The sequence below is a fragment of the Podarcis liolepis genome (assembly GCF_965112155.1).
Source record: "Podarcis liolepis genome assembly, chromosome: 3".
NCBI lineage: Eukaryota > Metazoa > Chordata > Lepidosauria > Squamata > Lacertidae > Podarcis > Podarcis liolepis.
Genome location: NC_139557.1, coordinates 12,111,939 through 12,132,929, shown reverse-complemented (window position 1 = coordinate 12,132,929; position 20,991 = coordinate 12,111,939). Strand labels below are relative to the sequence as shown.

At 40.4% G+C, this 20,991-nt stretch overlaps 1 protein-coding gene and 2 long non-coding RNA genes across 6 annotated transcripts in view; 2 read left to right on the top strand and 1 right to left on the bottom strand.

Annotated features, from left to right (window-relative positions):
- PLCB1 (phospholipase C beta 1) overlaps positions 1-20,991 on the top strand; it is a 479,313-nt gene that overhangs the window by 148,951 nt on the left and 309,371 nt on the right. The window lies entirely within an intron of this gene.
- LOC310703548 overlaps positions 1-20,991 on the bottom strand; it is a 29,298-nt gene that overhangs the window by 1,565 nt on the left and 6,742 nt on the right. For both annotated transcript variants that reach the window (XR_014524242.1, XR_014524243.1), the window contains 2 exons: positions 15,757-15,882; positions 5,142-5,201 (listed from right to left, as the gene is read on the bottom strand). This is a non-coding gene — a long non-coding RNA (uncharacterized lncRNA). The remainder of the gene's footprint in view (positions 1-5,141; positions 5,202-15,756; positions 15,883-20,991) is intronic.
- Positions 14,829-16,028, top strand: LOC310703561. The gene is made up of 2 exons (XR_014524259.1): positions 14,829-15,385; positions 15,828-16,028. It is a non-coding gene; the product is annotated as an uncharacterized lncRNA (long non-coding RNA).

The window sequence follows — 20,991 nt, the reverse complement described above, 5'->3', positions numbered from 1 at the left end:
TGAAATGATTCCTCGAAATTGCACTGTTAAGCTTGTAGGTACAATAGAAGACAAGATGATTACTGCTACACAAGCTACCAGTTCTGGCCTTATTTAAAGGATTAAAATAGTGAGGCGGCTAGAGATACAGTGTGTTTCATGCCTGGGCGACAAAATATTAAGAAGTTTTCATATTAAAAGGAAGGTTATGTGAGATAAATCACAGAGGCTTCCTAACTGGGAGAAGGGGAAAGTGTTTGTCTTACTGCAGAAACAAATATTATGTATTTGTCAAGGCACAGGCTCAGAGATTGATATATTTTGAGAACATAGGGAAGGAACAAATAAGTCAAAGGACAGCAAAGTTGCATTCAGAGAAATAACCTAATCAAGATTGGAGCAAGCATGTTTTCTCCTGCTCTGGAGGTTACGACATGAACCAATAGCTTCAAGTTAGAAGAAAGAAGATTCCGACTAAACATATGGAAAAAACTTTCTGGCAGTAAGAGCTGTTTGACAGGGGAATAGACTTCCTTGGGAGGCTGTGGTTTTTAAAGCAGAGCTTGGATGGCCACCTGTCATGGATGATCTAGTTGAGATTCGTACAATGCAGGTGGTTGGACTAGATGACCCTTGGGGATCCCTTCCAACTCTGGTTCTATGAAGGTAAAGCCAAGTTACTTTTGTTAGGTGTGTGGCTGAATCAGAAGTAGCTCGGTGGTAAAGCACATGCTTCGCATGCAGAAGGATTCGAGATCAATTCCTGGCACCTCCAGATAGCAGAGATATTGGAGAGGGCTGGGAAAGGTCTCCGGCTAAGAGTTCAGATAGTCATTGCTTAGTCAGAGCAGGCAGTGCTGGGCAAGATGAAAAAAATGGCTTTGGCTCAGTAAAAGGCAGACTGATAAGTTCATGTGTTCCCCTGGGATCCCTTTGAATAAAGCACTGAGCTCATTTCACAAAGGCAGGACAGCACGGTACAAACTCCAGCACCACCGTCTGGGGAGTGATTTAGCGAAGGTGGGAATACATGTTAAGCTATTCAAAAAGGATTCTTAAAAAATAAAGGAATGTTGCTGCAGCATGGCATAGATGCTGTTCTTTTGGTTTGCACATTTAACACCCCATGGATTACACATGTATGGTAAGGTAAGTATTGCAATCAGACTTGGACTTTCTGCTGCTATAAGAATGGATTTCAAGAAGTTTCAGGGGAGTTAAATGGGCATCCAGCAATGTGTTACATTTTGGCGCACAGCAGTTAGGGAAAGGAACCTGCCAGCTTGTTTGAACTATAGTCTTTCTGTTCCGTCGAGCCACGAACGCCCAAATTGGGAGAGGATAAAAGTCTCAGTGGCATATTTTCTCCTAGTGATTGAAAAGCTACAAGGAGTTATTTCTCTGACAGGAGGAAAAAGCTGGTGAGGGAACAGCAACAGTGATCGACACGGTAATAGTAGCAAAAGTGATTTGTTTAATCCTATGGAGAGCAGAAATAACTTTGTATGGCATAAGGCCCTGAAATTGCGAATGCAATGGGGGGAAATGTTTTGGGATCTTCAGCCTTTCTCTGTTGTTACCATGTGTTCTTGTGGACCTGTGTACACACATACCTGCCCCATATATTTTTTAACCCATAGCCATGGTGTGCTGTAGCAATTCTAAGGGGAATTAGCAATGAGAATATAAGCCAGCATTTAAAGTAACCAAATGGGTGGTGTATTACAAAGATAGACAGTCCTTAGACAGAATTCAGACCAGACTGGGAATTAGTGGGTTCAATCTAAAGAAAGCAGAGGACTGGGTTAGGAGGAACTATTTGCAATATTGGAAGGCTGCAGAGGATGGAGATGAGATGAAATAAGGAAATGGGAGGACGATGGATGCCAGATAAACTTGCAGGAGGGCAAATGGGATTAGAGAAGTGTTAAGTTGTGGATGAAAATATCAGACGACACAGCGATTCTTCAAACAGCTCTTGTTTATTCACAAGCCAGAACAGAACTGAACTGAATGGTTCAGTCAGCTTGCTTATATAGAGTCCAGTACAACGTAACTGTAACAATTTTCTAAAACTATCCAGTCACTGATCCCCTATTTGCATAACTATCTACAGAATCCCCCTGCTGGCCCAGGGTGAGAACTTCAGTACATAACAAGAAGAGAGTCCAAACATAACTAACACTTTGTCTGAAGCAGGGTGGGCAATTTGCTTGGAGAATTGGTGAGAAAGAAAAGGAAACACAAAGGAAAGAGAGATGGAAAAGAAACCAGAGTGCAAGCATTATCTATTCCAAGGTGTGGGGTGGGGTGGAAAGAGGTTAAGCATACTTTGCATCTTTGAGGTTTCAAACCAGACGGTAAACTGAGGAACTGCTTTGCTGCAGTAAGTGTGCAAGGAAAGTCCTGGGGGCATCCATCATTCTCTCTCTCTCTCTTAAAAAAACTAGCTAAAGGGTTGAAAGTAAAACAAGCACTGAAGAATATAATTGGTGCAAATTCAGATGCTTTAACAAGACGGTGCTTTGAGCAATAGGATAGTAGGAGCAGTCACTGATGCGGGCGGATGTATGGCTCCTTATTCTGCATCAAAAACAGCTGGAGATGCATTTTTCTGTAAGGACAGTTTGTGCTTGATCTGTTGCTAAATACTTATGCTGAGCTTTGCCATACTTTACCAAGAGAACAGCGCCCTTGGAGAGCGCTCAGAGGCAGTAAGAGATTTCACATGTGCTGTGCATAAGAAGCTGCATCAGTTGACCCTCTGCTTTTCTTAGTTTTCAACAGCAGCCCTGTCCTGGATGCAATACAAGAACCCCATTTCACAGGCAAAAGCTTGCCTTCCCAATGGAAACTGCTTAATAAGGTTTTTGTTTTGGGTGAGGAGGAAAAATGGAAGCCTTCCGCCAAGGAAATTACCTTCCAAATGTCTTGTTTGTGTAACTTAAGAACCAATTGTAAAATCCTTATGGCGCTCCAGTTTTCTTTCCTGTTCTAACAGCTGAGGAAAGGATGTGGTATCTCTCCCCCCCTCCCCATTTCCGTACAGTGACAGCTTCTGGGCACTAGACTTGCATGCTCAATAGTCCTTCTGTGACGCTTGATGTCCCGAAGCCAAAAATACTACCTGTGCTATCAAGACTGTCTTGCTGTGTTAATATCAGGATGATGTATAATATATATATTTTGAAACTAACTCTCTACTTTTCATGGAGAAAAGTGCCGAGTACAATGACACCATCGTTGCTCAGCAGTGCCTAGGTTGATCCGTAAAAAATAGCACCTGTTTTACTCAAGCCTAAAATGTGGCCTCTTACACAGTCTGTCTGGGAGCAGACAGATCTTGTCGGGCTCATTGCCAGGCTGTGTTTGTAGGCAACTGCCATGGGGTCTGAGTGATGAGAGGGGTGAACTTTGGTGGCAGGAGGTGAATGGACTAAGTTGTGGGAAGGGGAAGCCAGTGAAGAAAAGGCTGTAGTCTTAAAGTGAGGTGGCAATCAGAGCATGGAAAGAGTGCTTGGTAAGGGAGCAGGGAAGAAGGGCTGCCTTTTTGCAGTGTTATGCATAGCAAGGGAACATGATGTTACAGTGGTCTGGATGTGGGGCGCAAAGGAGATGTAGGAGTCCTAAAGCCAAGGCTTGAGGCCTGGTCAACAGAGTCGATGGTGTTGTCAGTGGATACTGAAACTGAGTAGCGATGTGTTTATGAGGAAAAATGGGGAGCAATGAAACATGCAAATGGAAATATCAGACAGACAGTTACAAGACTGGATGGAAGGGAAAGGTCTAAGACCCAAAGATAGTGCTGGGTGCATTTGGTGAAAATTTTCAACAACATGTTTGTATTTCTGTCTTACTCTTTCATTTAAACTGCCAAAGGAAACCAAACAAGTGTGCAGAAGCTAAACACAGAACCCTTAAATGCACTCAATATAAACAGCACAGACTAACAAATCAACTTCTGAAGCCAGAAATAATAAAGCCAAAGTTCTATGAATCTAGTGAGGGAAAGAGTTCAAAGTTCTTGCTTTCTTGGCATAGCCTCCACGTATGAAGAGGAAGATTTGTTGCTCACATATCATGAGCAAGATTTGAGGAAGTCACTCAGGGATGACATGTGGAAAGTGAACAGCAAAGGGCAACGTTAGGTTTTGAAGGAATCTTGGGGAAGTGTAAGGTTAAATGGGGTTTATAAAACATGGCTATGCAAGTGAAAGAATGAATATATTGGGTCAGTCAATTTGTGCTATGTGCCAGCTGTGGACTTTGCCATACTTATGATGAACTAGATAGATTGGCTGTACCTGGAATGATAGTCAAAGAGCTTAAAATATAAAAGAAAACTGAAGGAAGACTTTATAGGATATAAGTAAACTCTACTAGTAACTCTAGTAAAGGGAATTTAAGGGAAGGTGAAAAAGAGCTGTACAAAAAAAGATATGGAGGTGTCATAGCTAAGTGATTAAGCACCTGCTTTGCATGCAGATGAACCAAGTTTTGTCTCCAGCTTCTGAAACTGAAGTCATTTCTGCTGGGTGGGCATAGAAAGGTTTCTGTCTGAGACCTTGGAGAGTGCATGCCAGTGAGAGTAAGAGACAGTGCTTGAACTACAGGATCTGCCTCAGCATAAACTAGTTTTATATGTTTCAAAATGGACAGTATAAGGTTCCAGTGTTTACTTTCTTAATGGCTTCTCACTTGTGGTGGTAAACACTGAAATCCATGTTCCAGAAATGTTTTGCTTTTCTTATAAACTCAATAAAAAGCAGAGATGCTCCCAGTGTTCAAAGTGAGGCGGTTTCCAAGGACTCGTTGCTGCTCTACAAAGTTGGTGTCTGATATTATTCATACGGTTAACTTTCCCAAAAGAAATATTGGGTCTTGACCATGCTGAACTTAGGCTGGATTGGGCTATTTAAGAATATTCAGTGAAGAAAATAAAACAATGTGAATATGCCCGCCCCCCGCCCCTGCCTCCAGCCGGAACTCATCTTTCATTGTCACTATGTTTGCCATTTGCTATTCACATTTAAAGAAGCGAGATTCAGAGTTCTCACTTGTCTTTTTAATAAAGTAATGATCTTCACTTAATACAAAAAGCCCACATAGACAATAACTTACAAAAATGAGTAGTGTTCATTTTGTGCTCAAAATAACCTCACCTTCATTTCCTTCCTTTATACTGAACAATGGACTTCTGCGTTCCTTACTTTGAGTAAATTCTGAAAAGCAAAGGAAGTTATTGAGGTTGTTGAGTATACTGTATTAAAATGTTTTGTTGTCAGAGGTAGGGAACGCATCACTATGATAATGGAGAGAAAGCTGTCTAGTTTTTACCCATTAATGTCCTGGCTCCCCAACTTGGAAATCAAAATGTTACAATGACTGGAAGTTTTGAAAGTTTCAGTAATGGAGAAGAATGGAAGAAATTTAAGGAATATTTAGTAAAATATAATAATATAACATAAGTGGAAATACTTGCAAGTACTAAAATTGGTTTAGGATTAAATTATGTTGAATTGTATAAAATGATGGATTGAGAATATTATGAAAAGAAAGGAAGTTAGTAATTTGAACAAGTTAATTTCACTAGAAAATGGATATTGGAAAATTGCTGAAATGAGATTTAATGAAAAATCAGTTAGGAAGGATTTGAGGAAGTCACCCAATAATGGAATGCAATTTGGATTATTAACTGTAAGAAGTTTTGAATGTATGTTTGTTTTTCTTTTTTATATGTTTGTTTGTTATTTTGTGTTGTGTTAAATTTGGAAAATTAATTTTATTTTTAAAAAATAAAATAAAAAAGAAAGTTTCAGTAATGAAGTTAGTGCAGTGTGGGCTACAGGTTACAAGCAGGTGAAGCATGGAAGAGGAGTAGTATGCATGGCTAGGCTTAGCTAAGATGTTGATCTAGCAATTGGCACGCCTGATTTTCTCACACCAGTGCTTTCATCTCTGGTCCATTGGAGATAGAGGCAGAGCTGGCATAACTGGCTCACCATTGGGCTTGTCCCCAGATGCCTCCCCTGAAGAGGAAAGCTCTTCACTGACAGATGACACCTCCACAGATGATGATGTATCACTTGGGGAGCCAAATATCACAGAGGGGAGTCTAGGGAGAGGGATTGATTGTTCAACCCCTGTGGGAGTTGTAGCTCTGTGAGGGGAATGGGGATCCCTGAGAAACACCCAACACCCTTAACAAACTACCGTTCCCAAGATACGTTGCTGGCTGTTTAAAGTGGTATGATGTTTCTTCAAATGTATAATGCAGATGGGAGCTTACAGAGCCAGTTTAGAGTGGTATGACAGGCGGGAAGGCGGTGGCGGGGGGGGGGGAGAGAGATGATAATCAGTGTGTGTCTTTTGAAGGAGTGACTGACAATCTTTCAGTTGAGCTCTTTTGCGACTGCTGTTCAGCAGCTGAGAAACCAAGTGAGCAGAGTCTTACTGAAAGAGAAAAGTGCAGTGCAGTGTAGTCAAAGGAAAACACGAGCCCATTACCTCTCAAATGACATATGGTGCTTTTGCTTGATCCATTCAAGCAGAAGGTAAGTTTCCTCAGGAAGCAAATAAACAAGGAAATAGACTGTGTTCACACAAATTGCTACTGCTCTGTAATCCAATTTTCAGCCTGTGCTCATGAAGCGGACCATTAGACCACTAATGCTGAGGAAATGATTGACAGTTGTTCATTGTAGGGTTCCCAGCTGATTGAGAACAAGTCATAGCAGATATCCTCAAAGAAGAGGTATTACATCCTGTGTTTGTGTGAGAAAAGCATGAATGCCTCTTCTAAGATGGTGTCTGCTACTTGTGATTTTTGTAAGTACGTGCATTTAAAAACTACAGTTTTTTTAATGTGCCGTTTGATTAATTGGAGGCACCTTTTAACCTGTTAAAATGTTTTAAATCAGTTAATCTAACATTAGTCATCTAAACATCACAGCCTGAGTTATTCTAGGCTTCTCAGTTTGTCCTGTGTACTAGTAGTGCTTCAATGTTTGCAATGGCTCCTCTGTGATGCAAACACTCAACTTGCTCAATATTTTAATGCTTTGCTTAGAAACAAGAGAATGCTTAACTTGATTATTCCTCATGGCTCCTGGCCCGATCTACCATTAAAGCTGTACTTACAGCACGGGGGAAAGGTAATTTCCGGTAAATGCTTAGGCTAATTCTGTTGTAATTGTGGTCTGAAGATCTTGTCTTAGCCTGTGAAAGATTGGGATCTCGTTTGCAGTTCAGCTGCTGCAGGATGAAATAACCATGGAAAGGGCCAGCACAGATGTAAATATTTGCTGAACTGTGGACATGGCTGAATGCCAGAGACCCTCTGCTCTATACTGGATGAATGTTCTTCCCTGCACCTGAGAATCAGTCTTGTCTGGGATAGATCATTTTGGCCTGCAGATAAGTGGGAATATGATTGTCATGAATTAATCTGATGTCAAGCTGCCCTATGTTTAGTTTCAAAGAGGTTTTCAGGTGACACTTCTGCTTCTAAGTTAAAACAAATAAGAGATGTTGGGAGATGAACACTGCAATGCTTTGCTCGGCTATAATTGGAGGTTTAAAGACATTGGCAGCTGTTGAAGTGAAGTTATCAACAGGAGTCCTTTTTTCCCCTTTGGCATGGCAATGTTTACAGTGTCTTATTTCCAGTTAAGAGTTAGTTGAAAGCTGCTGTTTCACAACAACACACAAATGCGGTAAATGCTGGAGACACACACTACTTTGAACAATTGCCTATTGTAGTCAAATTTCCTGTTTGTAGTGAGAATTGGAGATGTTGGCTGATGGCTCCATTCTGCTAACTGGCCTCAGGCACATCGGAGTGGCTGGTTGTTAAGATTGCCATTCCAGGGCCAAGGGTTATGTTACAGTAATCATGAAAGTGCCTTTTAAATGCTTCTTGGGAGTCTGTGAAGGAGCCAGGGTCTGAGTTAGATGTAGTGGCACAAATAATATCATTTCCTGCATCAATTGACTGAGTCTGAGCAGGAAAAAAGAAGTTAAGTTAAATTATATGGAGAATTGTTTTTAAATTGTTTCCCCCCTTCTTTTCTGGTTTCATGGTTAACTGTTTTGTTTTATAATTGTATGTTTTATTGCTGTAATATAAATAAATTCATAGAATGGCAGTGCATATGATAAGACTTGGCCAGTTGCAGCATGGACACCATAACTCCCAGGAGCAGTCCAAGTGGTCTACATCTGGAATGACATTTGAGTTTGACATCAAAAACCATGAAAGTTTGTGTTTCTTTATTGTGAATATTGTTAATGTAAATGATTGAAGCAGAAGCCCTGTTTGGTAAGGTAAAAGGTAAAGGTAAAGGACCCCTGAACAGTTAAGTCCCGTCGAATTTGGCTCTGAGGTGCAGCGCTCATCTCCGCTTTCAGGCCCAAGGAGCTGGCGTTTGTTGACAGACAGTTTTCCGGGTCATGTGGCCAGCATGACTAAACCACTTCTGGCACAACAGGATACCTTGGCGAGTGCCAGAGCACACAGAAATGCCATCTCGCCACAGCAGTACCTATTTATCTACTCACACTGGTATGCTTTTGAACTGCTAAGTTGGCAGGAGCTGGGACAGAGCAGTGGGAGCTCACCCCATCACACGGATTTGAACTGCTGACCTTAGATCGGCAAGTCCAAGAGGCTCGGTGGTTTAGACCACAGCACCACCTGTGTTCCTGTTTGGGTGTTCTGTACCATGTAGGCCCTTGTAGTAATGAACCTGTTGCACAAAATCCTCCTGTTATTTGGGACCCTTTATGGGATCATCATACAGTCTCATTTCTGTTGTTTTGTAAGTTAGAAACTTGGCCATTAGCTTTGGCAGAAATCTTTTTGCGTAAGGCCAGTTATCATAACTCTGAATTGATAAGATTTAACCTGCCAAAACTCTAATATTGAGAAAAGGTGCTTGTTTTTTCCCTCCTAAACCTTGGCAACATATGGGAATAGTTGATCTTCCATTCCTTGTTTTGCAAATTTACTACGAGCTACTTTCTAACCAGATCGAGAGGGATACTCAGAAATTGTCTTCTGATCATCTGTTCATTCCCGCTTGGATTCCACAGGGTGCATGATTGTCCTGTTTGATATCTCATTTTCATTCCAGACTATGCTAGTGTAGTTACCTCTCAAAGCTCTTCTCAAATGGCACAAGCACCTCACACACGTCATCTTGAACATCCATTCCTTAAAGGAGCAACTATGTTTGGGTTTGTTGGAGGAAGCAAGTTTTTCTGGATTTCGTTCTGCACTGTTTAGTTGAACATTTGACCAGGAGCAGACTATTTCCTGTTGAGATGACCCTTAGATGTGCAAAATGTCTCTTGCATACAGCTGACACACTTGTTCTTACTATGCTGCTTCAGGTTTAAAATATTTCATCACTCTTCCATTATTTCTGGACAAGTGTACAAATGTAAATAAGCTTCTGTCTTCTCTCATTTCAAGTTTTAGTCTTCCTCTTTGTAATGTGTTTTGTTCCCCTTTGAAGTGCCAGTTGTTGTTTTGTGGGGAAAAAAAAGTTTTCCAGGTTGTCATGTTTGTTAAAATGCTGTGTCATTGAGCAATATTGCAAGGGTATTGATGGATGGAGCCAAATACCTTAGAACAAAGGTTTTTGCTATATAAATCAGATGACTGCATAAACATTCACAATACAAGCAAATATAATTTATGGGTTTTAATACAAAGTAGTATCTATTTTACAATAATGCACTGGGTCAATGCAAGCACTCTCACAAGCATTCGGGTAAAGTATGAGATGAAGGCCAGTATTTGAACTTTGTGCTTTGGCTCAAATCTCGCATAGAAGAATGTTAATAGAGAAACACACATGAAAAATCTAAGGTGGGAAAAATCCATGTTATTTTATGGGAAAGGCATGCAAAAGGGAGACTAGATTCTAGCTTGCACTTAATGTTATAAGCATGAGTTTTACTCTATGGCAGAATCATTGTCAGCCATACCTATTTTGTTTGTTTCTACTGGAAGGTTGGGCTGCTTTTGCCATTCAACAGAAGATGATGAATTTCATTTATGAATAGCTTCCTATGAAGCATAATTAAGCCATCTCCATTAAGCCATTTTTAATCAGTGAAATGTTTGACCCAGTCAGATGATGACTTTCTGTACAGTGTGCTGCAATTTTGTGGTGCTCGATGTCACAATCTCACCTTTTTGCTTCAAATGAATTTACAGTGGTACCTCGGGTTACATATGCTTCAGGTTATATATGCTTCAGGTTGCAGACTCTGCTAACTCAGAAATAGTGCTTCAGGTTAAGAACTTTGCTTCAGGATGAGAACAGAAATCGTGCTTCGGCAGCGCGGTGACAGCAGGAGGCCCCATTAGCTAAAGTGGTGCTTCAGGTTAAGAACAGTTTCAGGTTAAGAACAGACCTCCAGAACGAATTAAGTACTTAACCAGAGGTACCACTGTAATCCAATCCCTGGTCTGGTTTATTACTTGTAAGCAACAATATAGAATGGAATCCTCATTTAAACAATTTATATACAGTTTAATGCTCTTACAGTTTAGGACATAATCAACAAGCAGTTTGAAAGAAACAAAATGCACAATACAATCTTTTATAAGCCGCAAAGCTCTGTACAAACACACACTGTATAAATTGGGAGGGGTGTGTATACACACACATTCATTTACTGTATTATGTAGGCTCCCATTGCAAAAATCTAGAAGAACTAATTCTCTAATGCACAGCCTCCTTAACCAACTACATTCTTTTTGGGCCACCCCAGTGGGGCTCAGGAGCCCAGTTATGTCACCCCTTGCCTGCAGAGCTGGCAGCCTCTCACCCTTTTTCAAACACCCTCCCTTGTGGAGGGTTCCCTCAGCCTCCTATCCTCTCCTTGGGAGTCCTCTGGGCAAGCTGCTGCTGTCACCGCGATCTCTGGGCTGACCCCCCCACCGCCTCAGAGAGAGGTGCCTCACAGAGGCACCGTTTGCCTATGGAGCTTATAGCCAGGGCTGCTGCCATAAACAGCTGTGCAAGCCTTTGGGAGGCAGAGACGCGAGAGGGCATCAGAGGGGGGAGGGAAAGGAAGGAAGGAAGGTAAGGAAGGAAGGCACGGTGTTGCCCGTGGCACCCCTGACCATCATTCAAGGCACCCCAGGGTGCCATGGCACACTGGTTGAAAACCACTGCTCTAATGAATTAGATAACACTTCTTTCTTAGCAGTGGAATATTCTACTAAAAGAATCATTACTCATGCAGTTTTAGCAAGAACAGCTTATCATTACCATCACAGTTAAACTGTAAGTTCTTCCTAAAAGAAGCTACTATAAATGAGGGGGAAATAGTCAGAGATCGCAAAGAAAGGAATATATGACAACAACAAGAATGAAGAAAGTAAAAAAGAGACTATCTGGATAGAACTGGATAGAACTGTTTAATTAAAGCAGTAATAGAAGTGATGTTTGGATTCTCGCCCGGAGCTTGATGTATGGGTACCCCCAACAAAATTGAAAAATTTGGCTGTATAATTTGGAATTGATGTGATTTGAAATAATGTGATATAATTGGCCTGTTAATAAAAAGTATGTTAAAAAAAAATGAGGGGGAAATAGTACCACTACCATGCCTGCTGACAGGAATGTGTCTCATCACAAGAATGTAAGTAAAAGTAAACAATTTACACTTGTGGAAAAGCCAAAATTATCCTCTGCAGAGGAACTACATTCTCATGTTCAAATTGTAAGATTTTTCTGTAATGTTTTCTTCTTCACTTACGGTAATGAAGACTTCTCTGCATGGAGACAGCGGCAATAAATACATTTTAAAAAATCGAATTATCCTGCTCATGAAGGCCACGTTGTCTAGAATGAACTAAAACAGGCAGGCCTTAAGCAGATTATTAAGATAGCATAAGGGAAAAAGAAATCAGTCTTTAAAAGTTCATCCAGCAACTCTGGATAGCAGGATCCAATTAATAGCACCATCCCATGCATGTTTAGTCAGAAATAAACCTCACTGTGTTCACTGTGTGTTTAGGGTTGCAACCTGACAGTGAAAATATTTCCATCTCTAATAACTCCAGAATATGCTGGTCTATGACCATAATAAAGATTTGGATTTGGAATAACTCCAGGCCAACAGAACCCTTGATTAGTAGACAGCTAATAATGCAACCATCATAAATTCTACTGTGTGTAGTCATATTAGCAGAGCTAGGGATAACTTGGTGGGGAGCTGTATCAATCCAGGACAAATTCCACAGGGTTACCTAGAGTTTAGATTACTTTGGTGCCAGGTCTTCTTAAAAACAGAACCCCATCTCACAACTGCGGTCTCCTGAAAGGTGAGCTAGTGCAGTTTAGTGGCTGAGCTAGAAGCCCACTCATTGGTGCAGCTTGGGATTTCATGGCCTACATGATGAAAAGGAGCTTGTTTTAAAACTGTATCATGGATCATAGAGATGGCCTAAGCACCAGTCTCCCGCCAACCTAGCACCTCGAAAGCACGTCAAAGTGGAAGTAGATAAATAGGTACCCCTCCAGCGGGAACGTAAACAGTGTTTCCGTGTGCTGCTCTGGTTCGCCAGAAGCGGCTTAGTCATGCTGGCCACATGACCCAGAAGCTGTATACTGGCTCCCTCAGCCAATAAAGCGAGATGAGCGCTGCAACCCCAGAGTCGGCCACGAATGGACCTAATGGTCAGGGGTTCCTTTACCTTTAAGCACCAGTCTAAAGCAGGGTTTCCCTAACTTGGCTATCCAGCTGGACTACGATTCCCATCATCCCTGACCACTGGTCATGCTAGCTAAGGATGATGGGAGTTGTAGTCCAAAACAGCTGGAAACCCAAGTTTGGGAAACCCTGGTCTTAAAGGCACCAAGACACCCATGTCCTAACAGTAGAATCCACACCATTCCTTGGTTTACTAAGGAGTTGAGGAGCATGAAACAGCTGTGTTGACAGCTGGAGCACAAGTGCTAAAAGACTCATGATGAAGATTTGGAATTATATGAGGATCATTCCTTACTTTATTCCTGGAACCCATACACCCAATCAGCACCGTAATGTCAGTGAGCTTATCCCTGAGTATTATCAGCTGCTCTGCTAGCTGTCATTACATGCTTCTGGGATGAAGGCAAGCAACAAAGCACAGAGTTTATTTATTTAAAAGCACTTTCACAAAGAACCTAGGGTGGGGCACACTAAAACGACACTGCAGTACACACACACACACACACACACACACACACACACAACATTTAAAAATATGCAAGCTGGGAAAGTAAATTACAGACCCACAGAAAATTAATGCCCCCAAAGCCTGGATTTCAGTTCTAAAATTTTGTTATCAACTGAAACATTGGAGGCTTTAAATATGCTGGCATAGTCTTCAGTATTTACAGGTCACAGATAATGTTTTGGCTGTGGAATCAAGCCGTAAGATCAGTTTAGAAGATCTACTCTGGAAGGGCGTTGTTAATGTTTAACTCGCAACATGGGGCCACATTGACTTTTCAAGTACAGTGTAGTACATCTACCAATATTGATGATACTGGGGTGTGTCTTAATGCGCTGGGGTAGGCAATTTTTTCTAAAAAAATAATATATATATTTTTAAAAAAATTCGTTATTTGAGTGTATAATATGGATAGTTCCTCCACTCAAACACATGCACACACTCAGCAATGATACCACCTTTGTCTATTTTACTGTTACAGTAATTTGGCCTAGTTTTGCTTTCCAAACTCTTTATGTACAGATAGTGCCATGTGAGCAATTAAGCACTACTGTTGTCAGTCAAACTAGAAACACTGTGTGCTTGGCAGATGTTTCAGTATTTATGTGATTTTCTTCAGTACATAATTATAATATATATTTAGGCACCAATTTCATAGATGAAAATCAAAGGCGGTTTTCAAAGTCATTTGTGTTGGAGTGGTTTCTGTCTTTGCTGCTTTCTCATACACATCGAGCTTACTGCTTTTCATCCTTGTAAACTTCTGTAGACCTTCCCAATAGTTTTGCTTGTTATGCAAGGAAAAGCATGATTGACAGCTGAACCAGCGCTGACTCCAAACTAAAGTTGTATGTGTCTGATTTAACCAAAACTTCAGTTTGGAAACCTTTATACATTCCAAAATGAATTACAAGAGGAAAACATATAACACTTTTCTCCTGTATGGTCTCTATATTCTGATGTTCTATGTATTAATTAAATCACTGTGCCAAAATAATAATAATAATAATAATAATAATCTCGATATTATTACATCAATATAATTTTGTGCACTGTTATTTCATTGATGTGCAAAATGCTTAAATCAAAACGAAATGATGGCAAATTGCTAAAGCACTGGCACTGTTCTGGAGACCAGATCAGTCTGTTTGGACCCCCAAATCTGGATTTTCCAAAATCTGGAAAGTTGGGTGGAGATAATTCTGTGGGCATCCCGAGAGAGGAGCTGTTTCTCCTGTTTGTTTTCAGTTGGACGATGCAGCACAGCCTTAGGCTTTGGGAGGAACAAAAAGTTAGTTCTTGCTTGATGCAGTTTAATGGCATGCAAGCAGAGAATTGCGTCAGTAAAACTGCTTACACTAAACATTGCATAATTCAAGCCTTTAAGCATTTAACAATCTGCATGATAAATGGTGCAGCACAGCTCAAAAGCAGCTGAGATGGAAAACCCCTGCTCTGTGCCAAAATGGACAAGATTTGTTGACTGGATTCTTAGTAGAAACATGTCAAAAGTCATGGAAGCCCATGTATGTGTGAGGCCTGGACAGTTTCTCGATTGCTATGAATTCAGGCCTGAGCTTCTTCTCCAATGTGCATTTTGATTATAATTACAGTGGTACCTCGGGTTACATACGCTTCATGTTACATACGCTTCAGGTTACACACTCCACTAACCCAGAAATAGTGCTTCAGGTTAAGAACTTTGCTTCAGGATAAGAACAGAAATCGGGCTCCGGCGGCACGGCAGCAGCAGGAGGCCCCATTAGCTAAAGTGGTGCTTCAGGTTAAGAACAGTTTCAGGTTAAGAACGGACCTCCGGAACAAATTAAGTACTTTACCTGAGGTACCACTGTATTACAAGGGGTCTCCGAGTTTGCTAGGTCCCAGGGTTTTGGAATTTTGTCTCCAGGCAGGAGGGTTAGAATCAAAGGGGTAGGCTATTTTCTCATTGGCTCAAAAGGGTTTGCTATTTGGATCAATCTTATCAGATCAATCAATCAGTCAGTGTCCACTCCTCAGCCTCTTGCCTTCCTCTGCCTCCATCAACCACCTCTAGACTCCATCCCTGTTCTGAACAGGTTCCAAACCATGACCTGCCAAGAACTTCCTTGTTCTCAGCCACAGGTGTCCTTGCAACATGCGATTGAGGGAGTCTGTCTTGATCAGGTGCAGCAAACCTCCTGCAGCTTTAGTGGCTGTAATCCCGACCCCGCTCTTCAGATATGTAACTCAGACCCAGGGCAAGCCAGCAAATTAACCATTTGATTTTGTTTTCTGTTACATTTTTGAAGCTGTTTTTCTCTTTTCTGTACAAGGCAGGGATATTGGATCATCTTTTATTTCTTTTTTGCAGCCTTTGGGGTGACCACATTGCCCATACGAAAGTGTTGTCTTGCTGTGGATAGATTTTTAAAAAATCAGACTTAGCATCTCATTTCTGTTCACTCTGATAGTTGCCCATACAAATCAGAGGCACTCCTGGCTTCCTTGTATGTTCATTTAGCTGAAGTGTAGGGAATACAAATTGTGTATCTCACCTCTGGCTGTTTTAGGAACCACAGATAACACGCTAATGGGTAATTGGGAATCTTTTTGTTGTTCATTCTAGTGTCCTGCAGCGCACTTGGAGAATCACGGCAGCTGATCATTCAGGATATAAACAGCTAGGTGTAAGATGAGATAGATAGATAGATAGAAATTACCATATTGCATTAGGGATAATTGCAAACTCTAGGGATATGTTGGATGGATGAGCAACCTGCCATATGGCTGTTTTCATGTTTACCCAGTAGAACGTAATGCAGAAAAATGGTTTCCTTCCCTGTACTAATTAATGAACTGCTCTCGCTTTCCAAAGTACTGTTACAGTATTGTCAAGTGGTCCTGAACGTCACAGCTATTGCATGTACTCAGTGATTGGGATCAGTTGGCCTTTGCACTGTCATGAAGTTGCCTTCATGCAATGCCTCTGCACAGCTCAGATCATTAAAAATGCTCTCTAGTACAGTGGTACCTCGGGTTACAGACGCTTCAGGTTACAGAATCCGCTAACCCAGAAATAGTACCTTGGGTTAAGATCTTTGCTTCAGGATGAGAAGAGAAATCTCACAGTGGTGGCACAGTGGCAGCAGGAGGTCCCTTTAGCTGAAGTGGTACCTCAGGTTAAGAACAATTTCAGGTTAAGAACGGACCTCCAGAACGAATTAAGTTCTTAACCCGAGGTACCACTGTACTAATTGGGCTACCCTAGAATGGCATCGTTTTATTTTGTGTGTTTTTGAATCCGGGATTAAAAGCTTTCATTAAAGCCATTATTATTATTATTTAACTTTATTTGACAACATAAAATTACACAACATCCCACATCGCACCATAATATACTACAGAACACAATAATACACAACTATACATTATATACATCACCAATCATTACTTTTATCTATAACTAATTTACGGAAGAAAAGAAAGAGAATTAAGAGAAAATAATGTTGACTTCCAATTAAACCCATTGTACTATCACTTATTTTGATTGTTTTACACACAGCACCACACTATTACAGTGGTACCTCGCAAGACGAATGCCTCGCAAGACGGAAAACTCGCAAAACGAAAGGGTTTTTGGTTTTTTGAGTTGCTTCGCAAGACGATTTTCCCTATGGGCTTGCTTCGCAAGACGGAAACGTCTTGCAAGTTTCTTTCCTTTTTCTTAAAACCGTTAATACAGTTGCAACTTGACTTCGAGGAGCAACTCATAGCACGCGGTGTGGTAGCCTTTTTTGAGGTTTTTGAAGACTTTGGTGATTTTTGAAGCTTTTCCAAAACTTTTCCGACACCGTGCTTCGCAAGACGAAAAAAACCGCAAGACGAAAAAATTCGCGGAACGAATTAATTTCGTCTTGCGAAGCACCACTGTATTTTGTTTTCCTAATTCTTATCCAAAGTACATGATTATTTATCGCATTCGTCTTACAAGAATCAGTCAAGGTCTGCCAGGAGATTTTTGTTGTTACAGTAATTTTTCACGTAGTCTTTAAATATTTTCCATTCTTTATGTACCTTCTGTGGTCAGATATCCTCTGATTCTCCCTCTCATTATGGCCAGCTGTAAATATTCTATCATTTGGACCTGCTATTTGATTATTGTAGGAGTCTTTTCACTTTTCCAGTTCCTTGCTACCAAAATCCTGGCTTCGGTTGTGTACATGAATAGTGGTCTGACATTATTTTTTATTTCTGATGACATCCCTAGAAGGAAAGCCTCCAGAGTTTTTTAAGAAGAGAACCTGAGTAGTTTTTTAAATTCATTATAAATAGAATCCCATAATTCTCTAATTGCCGTGCATTCCCATCACATATGCATATAAGAGTCTGTACCTTTTTTGCACCTCCAGCAAACTTCTGATCTTTTAAAATACATTTTAGCCAATTTAGCTGGGGTGAGGTGCCATCTATACATTAAAGCCATTCTCAGGATATCAGCGCTGCTCTCGACATCAGTTTTGGGGGTGTCCTCTCTTCTATGGGTTGCTTTGGACTTTGGGGCTGTTTCCACTTTCATTCTTGCCAATAATCACCTCCATTTCCCGTGTTTATTCGATGGAATCTGTTAAGTTGTGGGTGAACATATCAGACGACACAGCGATTCTTCAGACAGCTCTTGTTTCTTCACAGGCCAGAACAGAACTGAACTGAAGGGTTCAGCCAACCTGCTTATATAGAGCTCAACTACAAAGCAACAGTAACAACTTTCTGTAACTATCCAATCACAGAACGTCACTTTCAATTCCTTATTTGCATATGCGGACCTGAGTGAAAACTATCTACAGTATCCCCCTGCTGGCCCAGGGTAAGAACTTCAGAACATAACAGAATCCCTTGAAAATGGCTCTGCTTCACGTTAGAAGGAAGCTTCCCAACTCAGTTGAAATCTAGGCAGAACATTTATACTTCAACATTTACACTAATGTACTATTTTGGCTGGGATGCAAATATTTCCCGTGTGAGAGGAGGGGCACTTCCACCTGTGCTAGAGAAAGCGAGAGTGTGTCTTCAGTCCTCCTCTCTGTGCTGGATCACATGCTATTCTGAGGATACAGGAACCCTACAGAAGCAGCTTGCAGGGTGTGAGAGATGGCAGTAGAAAGGCAGTGGGAATGTCCCATTGTCTGGCTCAGAGTTCTTTGGATCCAAGCCAGTATTAAATGCCTAATATTGTGATAGGCGCTGCACAAATTAAATCCAAAATAAAGTCTCTGCCAGTGTTTGTTTGTTGTTTTGTTTTGTTCCAATCTAACAAAAGCCAGACACAAAAGGGATAGGGAATGGGAAGGGATAATTAAAATAAGTAAAAGTAATTATAAAAGGCATAAGCAAAGAAAATCTTTCTGACTGATTGCCAAAAGTAAATAAGTTTCCAGAAGATACCTTTGATTGTGGTAGCAGTTTTCCCCCTGTGTTTTGTTTTGTTTTTAATATAGAGATGCTGATTTGAAATTAACAAGAAAAGTGGCGTGGATGATACAGGAAATAATTCATGCTGGAAAGCTTTTGTCTCAGCAGCTGGCTTTCTTATGGAATCTTACAGTGCTTGTTACCATTTTCTGAATCCTAAATACATTCTTAAATTAATTTGAGTCATTTCCCATGGCAAATATCTTTACCTCATTGCTTTATCCAAGGTGTCAGTGTTCATTGGTTTTTAGCATCACTTTCATAATAATATTTGGATCCTGAGCTTAGAAATTATGTATTGCCTATCCTTTTGGGATATTTTGAAATTTATGGGTGATTAATATTTTTACATCAACCAACATTGGGCTTTCAGTACTTTTAAGAGCATAACTTTTCACTGCATAAATTAACTTTGGCTGAGTTGCAATTTCTCCTTTATAGCCTGAATTTCCAATAACCAAGTAAATGAACAATGAACTTCTACCTTCAGGCAGACTGCTGATTATCCATACTAGAAATTCTGGCATGTGCTTGGGAGCTGTGGATAAGAAAAACTTAATCTTGGACTTAACTTTTGCACCTTCAGATTGAACAAGTTCAGTTACCTTGTAGAAGAACTGAATTTCAGCTGAATTTTTGATAGCTTAATAACTAAAGCAATTGTAAAAGGCTTCCAAGGAATCATATGTATTATAACTGCCTTAATAGTTGTTGAAATAAAACATGCTAATCCTCTAGTGGCCCTTCCTCCGTAGTGGAGGGAATGGCTGCCAGAAACTGGCCCCTATAGCCATTAAGCACTCTGAATATCACAGTGCTTTCTTCTGAGCATGCTTGGGCCAATCTTCTGTAGATTTGGCAATGATGCATAGGTTTCCTGATTCCACCCCCTGCCAACACAGGAGTTGATGGGCTTGCAAGCAGGAAGAACAACTGTCCAGTTTGGCAGAAAACTTGCACTGGAGTAAGGGTTCAGGATATGAGAGCTGCTGTGGTCAGAGTGATAGACCAGGACTAGGGACTTCCAGGTTCAAATTCCCACTCATCTATGAAGCTCATTGTTCCTCACTTCAAAAACGTTATTGTAGAGTTTGAAAAGGTTCAGAAAATGGCAGTCTTAATGATCAAGGGGATGGAGCAACCTCTGTATGTGGAAAGGTTGCAACATTGGGGGGCTTTGTACTTTAAAGAAAAGGTAAGAGGCAGCAGGGTACATGTTTTTAAAATTATCCCAGAGATGGAAGGAAAAGACAATCCCAACCTGAGAAGAATGGCAAACCAAGTTGATGGACTATGCTGAAATGGCAAAATTAACTGGGAAGCTCAAGAACCAAGAAGACAATAAATGTAAAAAAGAATGGGAAACGTTTATAATGTATATACAAAATGATTGTAAACAGGTCAAAACATTAGCAGGATTCTAAACACACTTGTATTGTAACAGAATGTATAGATAACCTAGGAAGATACAAAAATGGATGAGATCATCTCTCCATCAGGACTTTTATAATGCACTACCACAGGATACAAAGTACAAGAATCATTTGAGGAATCAAATGCTCTATTTTGTCTGTTGGATCATCAATGAAGTGCTTTTGATCAAGTGTGTTCGATCTGTGGAAATCCATTGTGATAATTCAATGAGGTCACACCCTGATAGCCAATTTTCATAACTTCAAAGTCCAATATCCCCAAATTAAAACTAGTATGCACTTTACTTTCAGAAAAAAACTTATAATAACCAATATTATGTTAATTTTTATGAACAACTTTGTTGTATTAATTTTTTTTCTATTACAGCTATGGATTGTAGGAAAGTTGTACCCAGTAGCCATTTTTCCCCCACGATGTCCAAAAACCATAAAAATTTTGTTACAAGGAATAAAAAAATCCAAAAATTTCATTCTTTATCAAGAAAGAACATGTCTTTGCAATAATTTTGAACATCAAAAACTTTTAGTTCCATTATGCCCACATGCTAAAAATAGAGGTTTTCTAAACTTAGTTTTTCCATCAAAAAAAGTACATTTATAAACTATATCTTCCTGAATCCCCAAATGGTTTTTGACATTCTAGGGCAGGCATGTCCAAAGTTCGTTTTGAGGGCCTAATCTGGCCCACCAGTCGGTTAAATCCGGCCCCTGGCATGCAATTCAAAAGCAAGGAGGAAATCTAAACCTTTTCCTGTTTTGTTTCCACCACCCTCTAGAGTTTTCAGTTATGCCAAACAAGAATCTAGAGAAATTAAAGTCATACTTGCAGTCAGTAGGGAAACTTTAAAGTGCAAAAATACTCATGGATATAGTTAGGAGACAGTTTGC